At 39.6% G+C, this 21,055-nt stretch overlaps 1 protein-coding gene across 2 annotated transcripts in view; it reads right to left on the bottom strand.

The window, feature by feature from the left end:
* The window catches only part of LOC136992339 (double-stranded RNA-specific editase 1-like), a 99,694-nt gene that overhangs the window by 63,829 nt on the left and 14,810 nt on the right, over positions 1-21,055 (bottom strand). Inside the window, exon 2 of one of the 2 annotated variants that reach the window (XM_067298680.1) lies at positions 7,747-7,783. The gene's annotated coding sequence lies outside the window, so the exon portion shown is untranslated. Of the gene's footprint in view, positions 1-6,063; positions 6,138-7,746; positions 7,784-21,055 lie in introns of those variants that run through there. The other variant, XM_067298681.1, reaches the window with a different exon arrangement.

Genomic DNA, 21,055 nt, shown 5'->3' on the forward strand with positions numbered 1-21,055 from the left:
TTTTGTGCACATTTAATTAGGAGACTAATCTTCCTATCTTTTTCCACTGAACTCCACGGAAATTTTTTCAGCCAGCTTCTAGAGGTATAGGATTGGGCTATAAAGAAAATTTTAAAACGCCCTTCCATACAGAACAGGTCCCACCGAGAACAGTGCAATCACATGCTTTGAGAAATCGGGATGAGTGTTTTCAGGAAAAAAGCATCTGAACCCAAGCTTCTCACTACAGCAAACAGCTTCCTCTCCTGCCAAGGCACGCTCGATCAGTCCTGAAATCATTAATAACTCAGTTATGATTTCACTTTGAAGAAGGAACAGGCTTTCTGACTTCTTTGACCTTCCAAACTTGCATTACTGCACTATAAAATCTGCTGTGAAGCTGTAATAATAGATAAACTTACTTATTGCCCATAAGTAACCTATTTAGCTACAGATGTTCAGAAATCTCTCGGATCCTGCAGGTATAAAATCTTTGCATTGCTTGAGAATTAACATTCAGTAATTTTTAGTGACATCTGACCAATGATAAATTCAGGATTCTACTGAAACTGTGCATTCACATCAAACAGCAGATACGATCAAAATCCTCAGTTTTATTCCTAATAACCTGTTCTAAAATAAGTAACAACTGGAGTAACAGCCTTCGAGAGCACTTGAAAAAACTCTAATTTTGGAATAAAAGATAAGAATAATGGAAAAAGGTTAATTGTTGCTCAGAGATTACCAAGCTTTGAAAAGAATAGCAATAGTGAACAACTGACATAAATATTAATTACTCAGTTACTTAACTGATTTGGGTCCAGTCAGTGCATATACAGAACCTTTTTTGGGAAAAAGGACTGTTGAAAAAAAGCTGACCTTTGGAACAAAAAAACACCCTATTTTCTCTCAGGTATGCTGTTAAAATAAATACAGGCTTTCACTCTGATGGTGTAGTAGAGGGGATTTTTGGTTTTTAACATGGTGTGACAAATCAAAATCCAGCTGCTAACTAAAAACAATTACCATAGCTAAGTGATTCTGTAAAGCAACACATCCTGTAATATTTAGAATACAAGCAGTATTAAAAAAAAACCCAAACCAAAAAACCTTCCTTTTCTAAATGCATTACACACCAGCTATGCCAAACACAGAAAAAAAAAATCACATTTAAAAGTACGCTGTATGCTAATTTAAATAGTCATAAAAAAGTACAGCAAGTTTACGTTTTTAAGCCTTTTATTTTCCTGAAGTCTCTATTCCCTGCAGAGTATTTCCAAAGGCATGAAAACACTAGAAGTACTTCTAAATGTATTAGCCAACTCAGCAGTATTTGACTTTGTTTCCCTGAGTGGCTCCTTGAAAGATTTTTAACTAAATGTTTGATAGAACAAATATGCACTACATGAGGACAAACACAGATATAATTCATGTTTCATTTGTTTGAATATTCTGTATTGTCACTACATGAAAAAAAGTTGTAAAGGACCCTTTTAATATCTACCTTGGTCGAAACTTATCATTGAAGAAGAACTAGATACAAGTTATATGGAAAGCTCTGTATTTAGTGACTATCCAGTGTTATACGTTAACATGTAACAGCATATATAGCTGTCAAATGTCATATAAAAAACATAACCTGGCAGATGAAACAACTGTTATTGTAAAGATGACAGTAAAAAGCAGAAAGCTGCAGCTCAGAGAAGTTTCACATATTTTTTGAAAGACTTGGTTCAAAACATTTCTTCTGTTTTATAAATCCAAACAGAAAACATTGAAGTCATGTTTAGCAACGAAGGCTCAAACCTCACCTGAAAATCTTTACACTGAGGCATTTATGAAACCTCCTCAGTACTTTGTTTTCACAGTACGGCAATTAAAAAAAAATAACTACCTTTTCTCTCGGAACGTCTCTTACGCCTCCTTTTATAGCGACGCCTGACAACGCTGAAGAAAGTCCCCATGCTGAAAGCAGCGGTCAGGAGAGATGCCATCAGCCTGAGAGCCACGGTCCCCGGCCAGGTCAGGTCACCGGCACGCTAAATCTCACTCTGTCTCTCTTAATAACTCGGCAGACAGATACAGTGATTTATTCCAGCAAGTCACAGCAGCAAGAACAGTTAACCCTGTGTTACATCCCCACTATATACTCTTTTCACCTATTCAAGGTCCATTCATCAAACTGCAGGATTAACGGCAGGGTACAATCAACACTGCAGTTGAGTCCTACCATCCGCAAGAGGCACATGTGACAATTAACCCTTCGAGACATTTTTGAAAGTGAAAGCGGGCAAGGAAGGACCGTTTTCCTCAGGCGACGATACCAAAGACGTCCTCACGTGCCGTCTTGCATCACCACCAGACGTGGAAAGGCAAATTTGCTTTCAAAATAAACGGAAAAGGAGGGAAGCTCTTTGGCCTGGCATCAGCCTTTTACATTTCATAGAAACATGAGGCATATAAAAGGGGAACACATTATATATCCTAGCTGCACGCAAGAAATTAAGATTTCTTCAGCATGCTTTATGATTGTTTCTCATTTCTCACGCTCTTAGTTACGCATTTCACATAACGCCTAGTAACGCACACAAGATATATTTCTGTATAACAGGTATACACAAATATGCAAATCTCAAACAGTAATGTTTTAGTCCCACATTTTTCATACGTGGGCATGCACGCCAAGTTTTGCTAACAGACTTCCCAAAGTCAACAGCAACCGTGGCATTTTCTAGCCTTTTTGCAAACAGAAAAATACCACTTTGTGCAATGCGATACGATCATGTTTCCCAGTAACCAACTGAAATGTAAATGTGGCTCCTACGGATCAGCAGCACAGATTAAGAGTTGCAGCTATGTTTTAATCCTGTTGGTAGCTAAAACCTTACGGGACAGAAATCATTCTCCAGCAGGAGATGGGGCCCCCTGAACTGCACTATGAACTGATAAACTAACCAAGGGGCTCCACGAATTTCTTCAGCACAGCACTAGAGTGAGTTGACTTCCCTGATTAGTCACTCCCACCTGCCCTCACAGACCTTCATTTCTCAGCACATTTCTCAGGTTTTGGCTCTTTGAAGGACAAACGATCAGAACTGAATAAGTTTTGGTAGATGACTTGCACGGAAAATTGTATTTTGACAACCAGGCAGACTTGCATTTTTGGAAAACACACTGCCCCTGGCATCTTAAATTAGCAGAATATCACTAAACAAAAGCAACATTCAAGCTCATCACAGTGACTGGGCTGACCTGCCAACAAGGTGGCCTACTCCTCCCCTTCTTGTTCCTTCCATTGGCGCTTCTCCAAATCAGGGACCTAAGTATTCTAAGATGGTAGTTCTAAGGGGTGCAAATTTCCCCATTTTCTTCAGGAGTTAAAATCCCCCTTAGGCTTCTATGTTAACGGGCACTGTTTCATTGAGGTTGAAGAAATACTGAAAGGACTATTCATGCTCAGTTTGCACAATTTAAAAAAGGAACTGTGGTGGAACAAGCAGCCAATACATGTGCACGCTATCATGCGTTCACCACTGTTCAAGAAGCCCAGGAGGACATTAGTCCCATCACCATCTAGGACCAGCTTCCCAAACCAGTCAAAACTAGAAATAGTCTCACTTAAAAGCAGTCGTAGTCTGACAACAGGCCCTGGAATGCGATATCCCCATAGGTCTACGCAATCCTTGCAAGATGAAGGCAGAAATCAAGAAAACCTCAGTGAAGCGCACAACTTCCAGTGTCAGCACAGAGCACAAGCTGTGCTTCAGCACGGCGTTTTCCCACCTGACCACACCTGATTTACACCCACATGTGGAGGTTCCCTTCCTCACCGACTAATGGTTTCAGGCAAAGTTTGACATTTCAGCTCACATTAAGCTGTGCATGATGGGGAAAGGACAAGGAGGGTGAGGTAGCTACAATCTACACGGCCTTGAGGGAAACACCATTGATACATAGAGAGAGAGAGAATGGGGAAAACCTTAGGAGAATGGGAATTTATTTGCTCCTTTGAGCAAACAGCATACTTTGTAAAAAAGACCCACTCTCCTAAATTGAAGTTTAAAAACACAAACATGGAATGAGAACCCAACCAACATCTCCACCCCCGAAACCCACACATTTTCTTAGTCTGCTCAAGCACCCTGTTCTCCTTTCTACTGCCTATATTTACTCTTATCCTCACCCAGTTTTGAGCAGGAGATCAGCCAGCTCCCTTCATGCCACGCTTTTCCAGCACTCCTGTTGCTACATCAGTGATACAGCTTGCTTAGCTGCACACCTCTCATGGCCTCACCTCTACATACATTCAAATAAGAAAAATTTGGACACACGGAAGTTGAAGCGACCATAAAAACAATGCATCATCAACAACCGCTACTTTTTGAGAGCAGGCCACAATCCACCAGCCGTTCGCAAATTACAGCCTGAGAAACATTGTTCTCAACAGTCAGACGGGTCTCGAATACTCCGGCTCCCTTCAGATGCCTTTACCATAATTCTTCCAGCTGTTGAAACTTTCTCCACCTTCTTTTCCTCACCACAGGTATGTATGCATTGCACTGTGTGGTCATTAGGAAGCTTCAGGGTGCAGCAGTATTTGAGCATCGGAAGCATTCAGTATGAGAAGCACCCAGAACATAAACACAATTAACAAGCAAAGAAGCAGTTATAACTATTATAGCAGTTATAACTAGTATAACTATTAACTAAGGATGGCCGACATACTGTCAGTGCAAACCTGCACAGGCTTCCTAGTTGCAACTGTATTATTTCTGACACCAGAGAATTGTTTGAAATAAGCAATTATATGTCAACCGTTGATTAAGTGAAAAGATCAACTGAGAGTTTGGGTTTTGTTTTTTTCTTTAAGCCTGGATAACAAAAACAATCACCTTGGCCTTAAAAAATTTTAAATGAAAGGGATATCAAATTTCTGTTTCCCTCCTAGGGTACAATTGCCACATTTGTTATTGCAAATTCAAAAGTGATTTTGCCTTAAAGAATTAATTTACTTGCCTTAACCTGTCAAATATTTGGTTTATAGGACATAGAATAAAGACTGAAAAAATATTTCTCCAGGTCGCTGCTGCAGGACTGTTTAAGTTCTCTCCAAAGCATCACCTACTCTGTTGACCACTGCTCCCCAAAACAGCAAAGTGACTCCGGGATATCAGATTCAGGAAGAAGATCTGAGATAATTTTAGCCAAATCAGTGAAGGATGACAGATTTCAACAGATGAATAGCTTCTCTAAGATCTGAATACTGAGTAAGGAAAATACAGAGTGCACTCGGGAGAGAAACTTAGTGACCTGCTGCATTCATTTGCAGATGGCATATTAACAATATAATTCTAAGATATAAAAATGTACAGCCTTTAATATGCTTAAGATTAAATATTCATCAATCGCTCAGTAAATATATTGCAAACAGTCTGCAAAATTAGAACAAAGCAGGTTAAATGCTGAACAAAAGGAGGCAGACACTAGAAACTAGAACAAAAATGCAGCATTCAGTTTTAATGTATATCTTGGGAACAGTAAATCCTGTAAAATCTCTGTATTTCACAGAAGTGGTACCCACAAAGGCACCGAAGGGAAACAGGATTGCCTTTACTCCAAAGGACAAGCAATCCGCAGGAGGGAATTCTCTTACATAACTACTCATCTTGAATACTTCCATCTCATCAGCATCACTAAATTAGGAATACAGAGACACCAAGCAGCTGAGGTGTCCTAGCTCAAAGCCACAAAGACAAACTAATCCAAGTGAGGACAGGAGCTCGGCAGTATGACTGAGCGGAAAACTTCAGTAGCTTCTGCCTTCTCTTCTACGACATAGAGCGCTGGAACGAAGCCAGGCTAGTTTGCTGTACATCTGTGGCTTGTGGTAGACTGATTTGCGTGGCTAAATATTGCAAGTTCAACCTGAAGCTCCTGGAGCGGTGGCATTTATAAAGTCTCCTCCTATCTAGATGCTCTAGCATCCAAAGGCTTGAGGCCATGCTGTAGCCCTTTCAAAGCACTTGCAAAATATTTCCTTCACCCAGCACTTTGCCCAAAACTCATAGGAATAGTCTATGATACCTTTGCCTACGCATCAGATTTGCTTCAAATCAGATGATGAGTTGGAAAGCTGCTCTGGAAAGAGGAAAGAAGAGGACTGAAACAGGGTGATCACAGAACAAAGAAGATTCTCGCTACATATTTGTTACATATTATCTGAAAAGTCTCCATGCCCCAATAAAGTATCCTTACAAGTCTCATTTACTTATACATTTGGAGACTATTATCAGCTTACCTCATAGGCTCTTTCAAGAAACATTTGGATACAGTATTTTTTAATCCCTTAGCAATTTTCCACACATGCAATTCATACCGTTTTTGAGAGCTAGGATAGTATTGCAGGCCAACAGCAAGATTTCTTTCAGTTCTGCACTGCAGCGAGACTGAGTATAAATTAGTAGCAACTGCTAGAATTTGCTCTGGACTAATTACAGCCTGAACATTTGCTCTGCACAGCAAACTCACCCAGCGCGTGCAGAACTCCTGGCTGCACCCCAGGACGCCCAGGTAGCGCCGAGAGCAGAAGCCTCGGAGCAGTCCAGCTCCTCAGATGATTTAAATACGCTCTAACAGCACCATCTACTGTTACACTACAGAAATGACGGATTTTAAACCCAACGCTGAACAACACAGACTAGCCCAAAATTAGAAATAACTTGGATTGATCCTACAGCAAACCATGTTTGAACATAAACTTCTTAAGAAGTTTTGCTTTAGCTACCAACAGCTGTTCTTCCTGCTGGCTAACTACAAGCACGGAAAGTCTAATTTTAAGCATAAAATTATAGTTTAAAACTAACCGCCGATCCTACAGTCCTCGGCATTATGGAACAGACAATATTCCTATTATTCCTGAAAAAACACCTCCGATACCCCTGACTGTCAGCAACACGTTTAAGATGTGCTGCCGAGGAAGACGTGGTAGCAGTTCAGAGAGGAACATGAGCAGCCCAGATCTCCGAGTAACATGAGTATTTTTATCATAATTTAAAAGGAAACAGTTGCAGCTATCCAGTAGCCCTAAGGAGAAGAGTGGTTAATAGGTCTCCTTGGAAGAAATGTCAAAAAAAGTCAAGCTGGTAGAGTGGTCTTATAAACAGCAAATATTTCCTGCTTTCCCATTATTATGAGTTACCAAGCTTTGCTCAAACCCTGAACAAAACAAAACAAGACTCCTTTTCAGCAACAGACAGATACAAAAATTTAACGTGAAAAGTGTTAGGGAACTTTGCAAGAGAGAGACCCTATTTAACACAGGCATCAGGGACCACACGTTTTCTGACAGTCTTATTAAACATTTCAACATGTCCAGTAATAACTACACAGGTACTACTTGCTGCAATACATGAGGGTCCAAACTAGGCTTCATTTTCTCAAGTCTTATAAGTCAGCTTTTCATATTCAATGTATTAATAGGGATTCTATACAAATAATAATTTGTGGTCAGAGAGATATGTACATTTTTGTAGGTATTTCAAGGAATAGGTACTTCAAGACACTATATTCTAAATTTTTAGACTGTTCTCATTCAATCTTCTTGGGAAGGTTTTTTTGTACAAATGTAATTTTTTTTAATATTTGACTCTAAAAGTTAAGAGGAATTTTCTCTGCACCTACAGAAATTTTCTTTCCTTCAACTTGCAATTACAATGCACCCATCAAAAAAAGAATCTCACTACATGTTGGGAAATATGGTCTGCTTACCTTTTTAGCTATTAGAAACACATGCTGCTTCTGCAACCTGAAAAAAAAAAAAGAAAAGAAAGGAAGACAGTTAGTATTATCAGTATTATTTTTCTTTTTAAGTGCATTACAGTTGGCAACTTCTGACCTTAAAAGGGACACATTTCTGGTTTTATGAGGATAAACAACACATACTGCATATACATCAATCTTAATGACGTATATGTATATATGTATATGTACCAATCTTAATGATGTATCTTAACCTGTATAAGCAACGCCTCATGTTAACCTTTTAAAACAGCAGTTTTCTGATATGACTGACAGCATCTTGCAGTCTCCACAAGGGCCTATAGAACTGGAAAATCCCTCAGCTGTTGGCAATGGGGAGGAAAAACAGATGGCAGATTTGGGGTAAGAAAGATCAGGATACCGGGAAGGAGTAATTCTTTGAGAAATCTTCCTTTTTGATTTCCACAAATATGTATAACCTGCACTGCTGCTGACTGAGGAAAAGAATGGCTTTGGTTTTTACGAATAACCTCCTGGTTAGTAGAAAATATTTACGTGAATACATTTTTGTATGTACATATTTTGTATGTACATATTTTTGTATGTACATATGTATATACATATATGTATATGGTATTCTACAATGGTCCTGATATTCAGCAAGTCATAGAAGTTATTTCCAAAAGAACAGAATATGTCAGTCAAGTGGCTATGTTCTGCCAAAATACACATGGGGGAACACCATCTTTACCTTTACTTTACAAAATATACCCATTTCTCTAAAGGATTTTGATCCTTGCATCCTGAAAGACAAAATTGTCTAATGTTACAATGCCCATAAGAGGGTGCTGGTACGCTACGAAAACGTTCACTAAGCAAATTAAACTCAAGCTGTGCAGTGCACACGGCACAGCAATGGACAAGACCAACTCATGAATGTACGTATTATATATTAAAATGTTTTGGTCAAGTTAGACAAGAAAAGATCCAATACAATATTTAAAGCTCACATACTAAAATATTGCATTAATTCAATCTAGTGGGTTTTTTCCTTTCTTTCCCCCCAAATACATTTAAATTTCCCAACACTTCATGGTGGCATTTTCCAATGACAGCAATAATCCAGAAAAAGATGATGATACTATTTTAGCCTTAGCATGAAGAAGTAAGACGTGTAGAAAGCTCAATGCAGCGTCAACTGAAGTCAGCTACCCATATACTGAATGGACTATATTCACTAAATTGTCAAGCAGTGCACTGTAAATACTCCATCCCCATCTGCATTAGGATTTTCCCAACCTAGTAGCCTCATACCCACAACAAAAACTCCACCAAACGCTTAGAACACGAAATATAAACTACGAGAACACAATGGGAAATTCAAGTATTTGAGACAACGTCCACAGAAGGTTTTTTTAAAGAACTTTTGATAATTTCATATTAGTATAAACTGAAGCTATTTTAGAACCCCACCTAAGAAAATGTTAAGCCACTGCTGTGGCTGCGAGGATGTGCAAGAGGCACCGTGTTCCCGCGCCACTGCCAGCACCCGTCAGAGACCACGGCCGCATGCGGGGCAAGACGGGCCCAACTGCAGTTCGACAGGATGCAGCCGACCTTGCATGAGAAGCAGCAGCAAAGTTGTGGCCGGCCCCCCCCAGAACTAGTCATGTGCTCACTGCCACAAAAAAAAGTGCTAATTTTAGGGGGTTTTGTTAAAAAAAAAAATAATAATAATAATACATTAAGCTCAAGGTGCACCGTGCCATTTTAGCCAGGCTTTTTGCACCTGGTAGAAACATGTACTCAAACCAGCAGAACAAAAGGTACCTGCAAGTCAACCTCCGGTGCAAAACCCTGAAAGGAAAGCTGAATGTGTATTAAAACTACCGACAGACATGCAAAAGAAGGAATATTCAAGTACCAGGAAAGCTGTAATCTCATTTTTTGATCAGACAATTAAACCCAGATGCAGACTGGAACCTGTGTCAATATTCATTTTCTAGGTTGCTAATATTTTATCTCACTTTTCCTGGCAGCCATACGCAAGGATCGTGCTTCTCCAAATGAAAACCAAGGTCTTACATCCCACCAGTTTATACACATACACTGGACACAGACATTGAGGTAGTCTATAGAGCCTCTCAATACATGCAATATGTCATGCTGAGCTGAAACTGTTAAACCAATGGACTTCACATGTCAACAGAGCATGCTTTCCAGAAACTAATTATCCAGGAAACTTTCCACAGATGTGTGACAAGACCCTGTTGTGTTATAGGCCCACACAGAGTATGGTTTATTTGTAATTATTTTGTCAAGCAGGGTTTCAAGTAACAAGTACTCACCCTCTCATGGCTTGACTAAACAGAACTGAAACATTTTCCAAACTTTACGGGGTGCCAGTGTTGGGAAACCCGGGGTTAGAAAGGAATCCGAGAAACTTCCATGCTTGCCAACAAAGCAAAACATGGAAAAAATGAGTGCTAGAGGCCAAAACAGCTATTACCAGTGGATGCGGGGTCTTGTTGACTTGCATTTCCACTTCTACTTGTTGGCCTCATAGGTATCATCTGAGCACCACACCACAGGGTCTCTTGGGTTTTGATCTCTGGCACAGGTCTTCCAGCACTTCCTCCAGGTGACCTTGGCCAACACCGCTGCTCACAAAGGAAACAGTCAAACTCACGTCACTTCCAGCTCCACAGGCAATAGGAATGAGAGATGTGTGTGTGCAAGTCATATCAGAGTCATCATGCTCCTACTACCCTGCCCGAAAGCATTAGGCTAAAAGAAAAACAAGTAGGCTACACAGATAGTCATGGTCCCTTTTAAATACTCAGTCTTCCTTTAATGGAGTGCAATCAAGCTATTTCAAAGGGTGGATACAGGTCAGCGGTTCATGCTCTCTTCCAAGGACTACAGACAACCAAACACAGTAACAAAGACCAAAAAAAAAAAAAAAATCCACCACCACACAAGGATAGAAAGAGGTGGCTCTTCATGTAACGTGGTTGACCTGTGAAATACTCTGCCACAGGATCTGGTAGATGCTCGAATTTTACCTGGGCTCAAAGGGAGACCAGACAGCTTTACGGAAGAGAAAATGCACAGTGGCTTATTAATTCCATAGCAACCCCCTAGCTCAGGAAGACCCTGAGCCACATATTTTTAGAGGCTGGGAGAATGTTCAGAGAACTTATCATTTGGCTGCTCTGTTCCTGCACTTATCTCTAATCATCCATTTTTGGACACTGTCAGAGACAGGCCCTCTGCTGCATAGACCTTCAGTATAACTAATTAGAGTGGGTTTTAGCTTTTATAGACAACAGTTTTCCAGAACCATTCCTGGCTCTGTACAGATCAAATTTCAAATGATTTTTTAAACTGAAGTTGCCTAGGGGACTTTTGGTTTGAGTCTTTGGGTGGGCACTAAAGAGGAATGAAAGGAAAATATTGCTATGTGGACATCGCAACAGCATAGATGCATGCCTGGGACAAACCTCTAATCTTCCACATTTCCTACTTGGCTCTGTCTGGTGGCACTCTGATAGTTCAGCATTTGGCTGAAGGCATAACATGCCTCTCAGCCGCTTTTTCTGGAAGGGAAACTGGTATCTGAGTGCCAGAACCGACTCCTCCTAGCAGCTCAGCACCATGCAACAGCAGCACCACATCACTATGCAAAAAGCAGTCTACAAATCCTTAATCCCCTAAGCATGTCCAGCACAGGTCTCAAAGATGCATGTACACATCACTTTATCGGCATTTGCTTCCTCCATGAAAGTATGATTATCAGTTTAATAAAAATTTAGTATGACAGACGGCACTAAAATAAAGACTAAAAAAAACAAGCCAAGGAAGGGTTCTTCCTTTTCATCACAGGTTTGGAATAACAACTAAAAAGAAAAAAAAATACAAACAATAAATAACAAACAATGCTAGATAGAGCAGCTAGACAGCATTCACCATAGCTCTCTTCATTTGGCCATCAAAACACTAGTTATACCCAACATTGGTTACATTGGTCACGTTCAGTTTCTCATAGGTAAGCAGGTTTTCAGAAAAAACACACAATGCATTAAACCCCCAGATGAAAGAGCTGGGAAAAGTGCTTCGCCCAACCTGCCTTCCCACAACCTTGTCTACTTGGTCAGCTTTAGAAATTTCAGGCACGGGTGCCAACCACTCCAGTCACTAAAAATATTATAAAGAAATGGAAATCCAAAGGCTTCCAAAAAAATTCATTTCTATAACAAAAAACTAGTGAACTTATTCAAAAAAAAAAAAAAAGAAGAAGAAGAATTAGGAAACACCCAGAGTGATTTCTCCCAGTGCAGCAAAGGATATTTGAAACCCATCTGAAGAACATGCTGTCATGTTGGAGCTATCCTAGCATCTTTATGACTTTCTAAAAACACTAACTTTTTAAAACTCAACCGAAAATGCTTCAAGGCTTTATCCAGACAACAGGAACTTAACCAGAGATCTGATAACTGCAACTGCATGTCATGGGCTGCCTCTCACATTTTACAAATCAACACCTCTAGTTTCTCACAGAGTTAAACTGCCAGCCCTTTTATAACCTCCTTAGAAGACAAGTACTGAGAAACATACCCAGGTAAAATCTGAGGTCTTCACTGGTCAACAGGCAGTCCTAAAATCTTTGAGAAAGGAGAAAGATTGTAGGACTTCCTTAACCAATGAAGATCTCCATCCTTAAAAGCAGTTAAGGACTACCTGTAACTCCAAAGCTACAGTTACCAGCTAATACTGTCACCTTTCTAACTCACTTGCTTTAATTTGAAACCTCCTAATTAAATCCGTGTTAAGCATCAGTGTTGCTAACTTTTATACCAAGCTGCTTGTCTCCACCGGCTGAGCTGACACATAAGTGGAATATGAAAGGCACCAAAAGAACATCAGGAAAATCTACACAGGTGACCCACAGAAGAGCAGCGTTGCATGATAAGCAACGGGGTTCTGGCATTTAATGAAAATAATACAAATGAGTGTAATCCTGCTGAAAAAATTTAAGTGATATAAGGATAAAAATAGTCCTTTCCTCCAAGCCAGCTCATTTTTCATGTCAATTTATGAAAGCTGGTAGGATAGGGAGCTATTTAATTTACATTTTGTGGGAGAAACCAGGCTCCACGACCATAGCTTCTTTGGCAGCAGAAGGGTCAGAGAACAGGGACACTGGGGAGAGAATATGATGGGTGAAAAAGGGACCGGGCTCAGAGCAACAACAGATACAATGCTGCTCTCCTGCTGTTTAACAACTTTACTGCTTGAAGAACTTGTTTTTTCTTCCAGTACCATCACGATCAGTGAAACTGAGAATGAGAGCCCTGTCCATTAGGCAGAAAACAGTCTCCATCTTAATCAGTCATCAAAAAAAGCACTAAGGCTATATTAAATTATTTTAATTCAATGTTTCTTCTAATAGCTACTGATAGATCCAGTAAAATCAACAGTGCCAAAAGGTTGAATCTTCTGGTAGAGAAAAATGACTTGGAGTCTAGAGGCCCAAAGTTGAGGAGCAGATAGATGAAAACCCTCATCTCAAAATAAAAGATCTGACCGGTTTTACTACGTTACTACAGAAGACCTCACTTCAGTGCTGTATCTAATCTGGAGGATGGCATTTAAAAACAGATTTTCACTTTCGCAGGTCGATAAAAATAGCAGAATGTATTTGCGTTACATACATAAAAACAAGTAAAGCCAAGTATAAACATATGCTAAATAGGTGTTAAGCAATTTAGCACCATGCCAAATTGATTCAATATTTTGACCAAGAAAGAACAGTCTTCATGTTCTTCTTCATTGACAGAAGAATCTAATTGAGATTACATTTAAAAGAACTAGGTTGTAATTGTGCAAAATTTCACTCAATCTAATTATATGCAGATGAATCACAGGGACAAATCAACTATTCTAAAAATAAATAACATGACCTAATCTTTACCTAACATTTCCTTGCTTTGTTATGCTTGTTTTGTAGTTTACTTTTAAATTATGCATCTTCTTGGACAAAAAAACAGAAATGGGGTAAAACATTTTTAATTAAAAAAATTAAAGGAAAGAACTATGTAGTTATTACAAAAACAAGCTCTTTAAACACAAGAAAAACTGTTAAAAATGTTAAGACACCTAAACAAGCAGGGCCTCTGTAGACAGAAAACAACTGTATGATTAATGTACTGGTTTGTTTTAATTACTTAAAAGGGAATAAACTTCTATTTAAAAATAAGTAATTAAGTGTTTTGTTGGAAACAATCCTGTTTAGAGGTAGAATGCCAACTGCCTTGTGCAGCTCATTTGTGTTCAGTTCAGATATGAGCTGTTTCAAAGAACTGCACACAGAAAAGTCACAGGAAAAACTCAGATGACGCTATATTTTTCACGGTGACCCAGCCGTGTTTTTTATTAACTGATTTACAGCCATTCTTCAGCACCGGAGAAACTAGCTTTCATTGATTAAAACAGGCTTACATCAGCCTTTCAACGCCAGATGAGGGCAAATAACTGGAAGAAACCTTTCTTCCAACCCGAGCTCTACGTGCATTCGTCTGCACGGTCTCAATCGAGTGCAAACACACTCCAGCGGCTAAGTAAATTCGGCTGATTGGAATTTTTCTTTGGTTGGTTTTAATTTTTAGAATTTGTGCATTCTGAGTGCATTCTGTGCATCTTCTCCTTCGGCTATGAATAAAGAGAGAATCTTTCCTGCTTCAAAATGTCCTCACCAGTTTCCAAAGTGATCAATAGCACAGCCTGCCTCCAGTTCAAGACGAGCTGCTAATAAATAAAAATTAGACTGTCGTCTAATTTAACCACTTTTTTTCCAACACACAGTGGTTAAGTCGCCCCTTTAAACTGGGTTTCCCTCTGGAAAGAGTCTTTCCATGTAGAAGTGAAGAAACAATTTCTGCATCTATGATAATAGCTTCCTTAATTTATGACACCAAATTAATGAAATAATATTCCAAATCCAAACCACAACCCTTGTATCCCTTTGGAGCTGCTCATTTAAAAATTCTTAAATAAATTAGGAAAAGAATAGCAATTGACTGCCATAATGAAAAAAATACTGTTTAGGAAAAAATGGACATACATATTGAGATTGATAAAAGCACTAAGCACAGTATATGCTCCATACAAATCTGAAATAAAGACTATAGTGTCCTCAGATGTCTTAACCTATTGTTATCTAGCTCTAACGGCATGTCCTTTTTTATATATATTGCATTTCTCTCAATTGAGTCTCCATCTCTCAACATAACCCCCTTTTTTTTAAAAAAAAATATATTTAGAAAAGGTAATTGTTGGCAATAAACTGAAACCAAGTGCACTGACATCTCAAAAGCTATGAAAATTCAGCAGCTATTCAACAACAGGAATCAGGTGAGTAGCCACATGAAAACAAGGACGCCACTCAGTGAAATAATGGCTAAGCTTTCAGCTGCTATTGCTTTTGCTGCAAGCATCAAATAGGATTATGTTCAGCACTTATTCCGGCATACTCAAAGATTCAAAGCTGTTCAGAACCAATTATAAATTTAAATGATTTTCTAAAATGTTCTATCACTACAAATGGTTTGACATCATATTCACAGAATACCAGTACAGAACTTTTCATTTCTTTTTTGATTTTGTGATTCCCTGTGTTTGAAAAATTATATTAACAATGTGCTGACGTGTCATTTATTTATGATAGCCTAAAGCTTTAATAAATATAAAATTTCAATACTGAAGCAACATTATTTCAAACATCAAAAGATTTTAATGCCACTCCTTATTTTCACGAGATCACAATATTCATTCTATAAAAAAAGTCACCTAAGAAAAGAATGTTACTGACATCAAAGGAACTATTCCTGTAAGCACAATTAGCATAAATGTCTAGAGTCTAGGCTTTAACCTTAATTTTTGCAATTTCACTATAGCTAATGTTTAAACATTTACATTACTCATTTAACTATTTTAAAAATAAGACAAAACTGAGATAGTACAATATTACAATCTTGAGACAAAGCACCAACTTTTGAAATACAAACTCATTAAACTTAAGAAATCAATCCCCTATGCTGGGCAGCATCCGTCTCGGGAGAAACCGACTGCCTGCCCCGGTGGGGATGAGGTGACCCACCTGCTCCAGCCACCCTGACCGGCTCTGGCACTGGAAGATGCTCCAGGAAGACGCGAATGCTCCTGCACCAACAGAGAGAGCTGCTGGAAGCTGCTGTCTCTACTGCTGTGGGTGACTGCAGGTTCCAGTTTAACTCATCCCGAAAAAGCTCTACAAAACCTTCTGAATTCTTGTATCACGTATGTCAAACACATATCACTGTTGTTCAAATAAAGAATGATTTGGATTCCTCTCTTATCACTAAAACTTCAGAACAAGCCATTCTTGTTTTCCTTCTCATTTCCTCCTCAAGGTGGAGAGGAACTTTACACAGTCTAAATGGGCACTTTGTACCTTAACGTTAGACTTCATGGAAATGCTTCAGAAATCAATGTTTAGTGAAAAGATGTAAAATATTTATCATTCAGTTTATCAGTGTTCGAAAGCACTCGATTACATCCTGTACTAAAAATCTATTGATGTCTTCTCTAGCTTTTACCTCAAGGGGATTAGGAAGCTACAATCGCAAGTCAATCTCCCGTACCTGCTAAATAAAGTTTTCTGCTCACAGTTTCTCCCATCCACTGTGTTCCTGCTCTTTCAGGTCACCGAAACAACATATCTTATTCACAGACCTCTACTGCTAAATGCAGAATGCGATGACCTTTTGCTAGACCGAAAGGGAGGCTACGCTCGGAGATGAGGCCTTTGAAACAATTGGAGAATTAATCATTTACAAAACACCAGCGAAAAATATGACTTTGGACTATATCTCATTTTCCCTTCCACTCAAAATCGTGATGAAGGCTCCTCGAACCACCGCGCGCTCCCTTCCGAGGAAGGAGCAGCCGGGGCCTGGCTGAGCAGGCAGCTGCCTTCTCCCGAGACGGATGCACACCCGTACCGCCCGCATAGAAATGCCAGAGGGGGGAAAAAAAACATCTTGTGCGGCCCAAAGGATTTCATTAAGCTTATCAGTAAGAAGATTAGAAGACAACTTGATTGAAGTTTAGTGCCTATATGAGGATAAAGGAACAGAAGAGGGCCCTGCGACTTCAATAAAAGTAGAATACTGAATAAGGCTTAACATAAATATCGCGTCTGCACATTTCGGACTTAACCTCTGATATGAATCATGACGCTAACCTATTTTTTTCCCTCTATTATATACTTATTTTTATACTTACATACTTACCTATTATATTATTTATATACTTATCTATTATAACTTTATTTTTTTCTCTATTATTCTGCAACTAGTCAACAACTTCACCCGTTGAGGGAAGCAGCAGGAACAATGCTTCCTGAATCACGGCTATTTTTGGAAGGAAAAAAAAAGACCAGAGCATGATTAGGTAGAAATCATGCTTCCGGGTCAGCAGTTTTTTCACTGCTTCCCTGTTTATGTATATTCCGATTTTGTGCTTTGAGTGAATCTAGGGATTGTGGGAAATGGCTGCAATAAAAGGAGATGGGCTAAGCACGAAGGGAAGGGGGACAGGGAAAAATGGTGGGGCTTCAGCCCCTTTTGCAAGCAGTTGCAAAAGGCTAACAGCCTTAGAGGGCTAGCTTATCTTTAACCTCAATTCCGACTCGCATCACTCTCCGCTGTCCTCCCAGCCCGGCTGCATCTGTTTTACAGCCCAATTTCGAGGAGGCAGATTGGGGCTGGGCTTTGAGCTACCTGCGGGTGCTTGGTAACCCTTTCCCTGCCCTATACAAGCTGCGATGGAACAGCAGGAGAAGAAGTGGGTATCTCATGAGCTGCCCCACGGAGGCTGGAATCTAAGGAACCAGGGCTTGGACTTTGATTTGGGTTTTTCTCTCCTCAGAGGGCTAATCTCAGGCCACCCCAGAATACGGGGAGCATGCACTACGGCAGTCTCATCAAGCAAGACTTGAGACAGCTAATGTTTTTAAGTAAAGTCTTGTTGACAGTCTGTATTTTCACACTGGCAGCCTTCAGGATTTGTGTGTGTGTGTGTGTGTGTGTGTGTGTGTGTGTGTGTGATCACTGCAATATTTCTGAGAGAACCAGCTGCTGGGGTTCTAAGAATAAGAAAGTGCCATCTTTCACTTCTAAAATTGTACTTCTATTTTTCCCCCTGCTACATATAGGAGCAAATCTGAAGAACTTCAAGCTCGCTTTTAGGAAGGCTCAACTTCTACTCACTCGTTTAAGTTTGTGGACTTCACAATCTGGCAGTTGCAACTGGCTATACGGGATCTCTTCAGAACAAAAATGACTCAAACTCTCTTTTCTAGCGTAGTCCCTTGGGTTTCTCTATATTAAATATCTGAATGGCTGTAACAGTCACTGCTTCATCTGCAGGTTCGAAGCTTGTGAGCGTATCAAGATTCAGGCTTGAGAGCACAGAAGATAATTTTGATGCATTATCAAAAGCCACCACGACCACAAGCTTTGTTCCTCTAAACCAGATCCTTGCCAAGTTTGGCTTTACGAGACGGAGCCGTTGCTTTTGCTGATTATTAGTTCATATTTTTCTCCTCTTCCCTGGAAGGGATGAAACTGGAGATGTAGTAGTACAATGTGCAAATTCCACTCCCCCTCCTTTTTTTTTTTTTTTAATTCAATGGCAGTCTGTAGGTAACTCATACACTAATTTTCAGAAGTCTTTTCATTTTGAGTTCAGATAAAATTTGACATTTTTCAGATATTAAATCATCATTTCTTGCTGAGTATAAAAAACTGCTCCTGATAGCCAAACAAAACAATTGGTTAAGTTTAACAAGTTGAATTGCAACACTAATGAGAGCAGGAGTATTTAGGCCTACTTTATCTATTAACTAAATTATGCAAAGTGGCCCCAAAGAATCTCTTAGCAAGGCAAATCTGGAAAAAGCACCTATTTAAGGGAGGAGAATTAATCAGTTGGTCAATCATGGGAGTTCCAGCTACAGAGCAGATTTTTTCCTCAGTTTTAGTGTGTTTGAAAAGTTCCACCAAAAAATAACATTTTAAATCCTAGAGGCTGAAAAAAAAAATGGTTAAAGGACTGTAATCCTGAAAAGAAAACAGAAGTTCAGAATGGAGCGAGCTGAAAGAATTTACTTCACTCATGTGGATATAATATGAAATGCTTCTCCCAACTTACACCCCAAAAATGCACCTTGCCCTGTATCTGTGGACTGCTGAGCGCAGCCTCCTGCTAATAAAAGCACCAATGTCTGGCACCGTGTGGTTTTCTAGAGTCCGCAGGTACCTTTTTTTCTGGCATGGCCTGATGCCCCCAGCTTTATCTGGCTGCAACTAAGTGTTAGGTTTTGCTTTTCTCTTGCCTAGCGGAATGAAGGCTGACTTATATTTCGAACGACGAATATCCTGGTCAATTCAGTAAATGCAGAAGGCAGCTTAACATATAGTAGTTCATATTGAACATGGAGCTCAGCGTGTGCTGAAGTTGAAATCACAATTCATGGCTAGTAGACTGGTTTTTGTTTAAAAGGTATTTGCTCAGCAAAAACTCTGAATATAGGATTCAAATCATTCCAACATCAAAACAATGGAACGGCAGAACACGAACATAAGTATTTCTCCACAAGAGCTGGGTGATTTGCTTCTCTCAAGTGTCAGTCTGTTATAACCTCATAGGAACTTTGGGGTTATAACTGTGGTTATAGCTAGACACATATTTATGGTGGAAGATGCAAAGATTCTGACTGTTTCAAAATTCTGGGAAGTAAGAAGCGCTTTGACTAGAAATTAATTCCTTTAAAATAAGATCTACTGAAATGTATGCTGAGCTGTAAGTTGCTATTCTTAGTAACTAAGAAAAACTGGAAGAGAAATGAAAACTATTTTGCAGTAGTGTGGGAGACTGTTTCACCGGCCTCTCGTCAGTAATAGATTTAATTTCCATCTTGCACAAACAGCGGTAACAACTGTGGTTTCATATTCTGGTTGAACCCAACCGTTGAGTATGACTGGCCAAAAAGAAATCCTCACTGAGCAACAGCAGAAGGAACCACGTACCACCGTGACCCCACTGAGGAGCACACTGAACAATAAAGGAAGACCAGGAGATTTCGGAGAAATGCAATTACTTGCCAGGATTGAGGTTCACCACTTCCAAAGATGCACTTGCAATGCTTGAGGTCTAGAGAAGTTCAAGATGACAATTTATAGAGAAAGGACTAAGCTGTCCAGTCTGTCAACTGCCTAAGTAGGTTCAGGCTATATTTCATATCTTGTTGAACCCATGTTTACCTGCAAACTGGCTGAATAAAAAAATACATAAAGATGACCTGCATTATCATAGTTTTGTAAAACAAATTACCATGATCTGCTCAAAGGAAAAAAAACCCAAAAAACTGTGCATTACTAGTTTATCAGAAACCTCTGACTGGATCAGGAAAGCACTGGTTAGAAGCAGGCACACTGACCCAATCTAGATTTTCAAAAGGCTTTCGATAGTGTCCATCTCTCAAGAAACTGCACATCTTTCGTAATAGTTACTATCATCAATCAAGTGGGAGGTGACAGAGTTGGAGTTGTTAACACTTTTATATCAATAAAAATAAATCAGGATGGATTTGACAGAACACCATAATAAATTATTAGTTCTGCCAGAGACAACGGAGATTTCTAGACCGTCAGGCTTAAAAGAGAGAGGACACTGAGTCGCGCCAAAAGTATTTTTTTTTGTCTGGAGAAAATTTACTAATATGATTTCTCAGACTGGAGATTTTCCAAGCTCAAAGGGAAAAGGCCCTGAGCAGCTGGATCCAACTTTGAAGTTATCCCTGCTTTGAGCAGGAGGTTGAAGTGGAGCTCTCCAGAGATCCTTTCCAAAACGACGCTTTCTATGATTACACTGGAGCATACATGTCCAGACCTTTGCCATAAACCTGGCTCAGGATTGAAACAGATTAAAAGGAAAGCATTAGCACACTAATTAGCCACGTTAGCCAGCGTACGGGCCATCATACTCGCACAATACTGAAAAGGAAATGACAATCCTAGGATGTACCGAGAGAGTTATTTCTATGGGTAACTCACTGCCCAAGGCACAGCAAGATCTCACACAGGCTCCTGCACATCATTGCCAGCTTGGGCAAATCGATATCACTTTGAAACCAAATGCGAGCGGGGAAGGGATACAGGAGGATACGTGGCATAGGAGTCCAAGAGAAGACAAGAGCTTGGCCATCAGTCTAACA

Source organism: Apteryx mantelli, chromosome 6 (assembly GCF_036417845.1).
Source record: "Apteryx mantelli isolate bAptMan1 chromosome 6, bAptMan1.hap1, whole genome shotgun sequence".
In the NCBI taxonomy this organism is placed as follows: Eukaryota; Metazoa; Chordata; class Aves; order Apterygiformes; family Apterygidae; genus Apteryx; species Apteryx mantelli.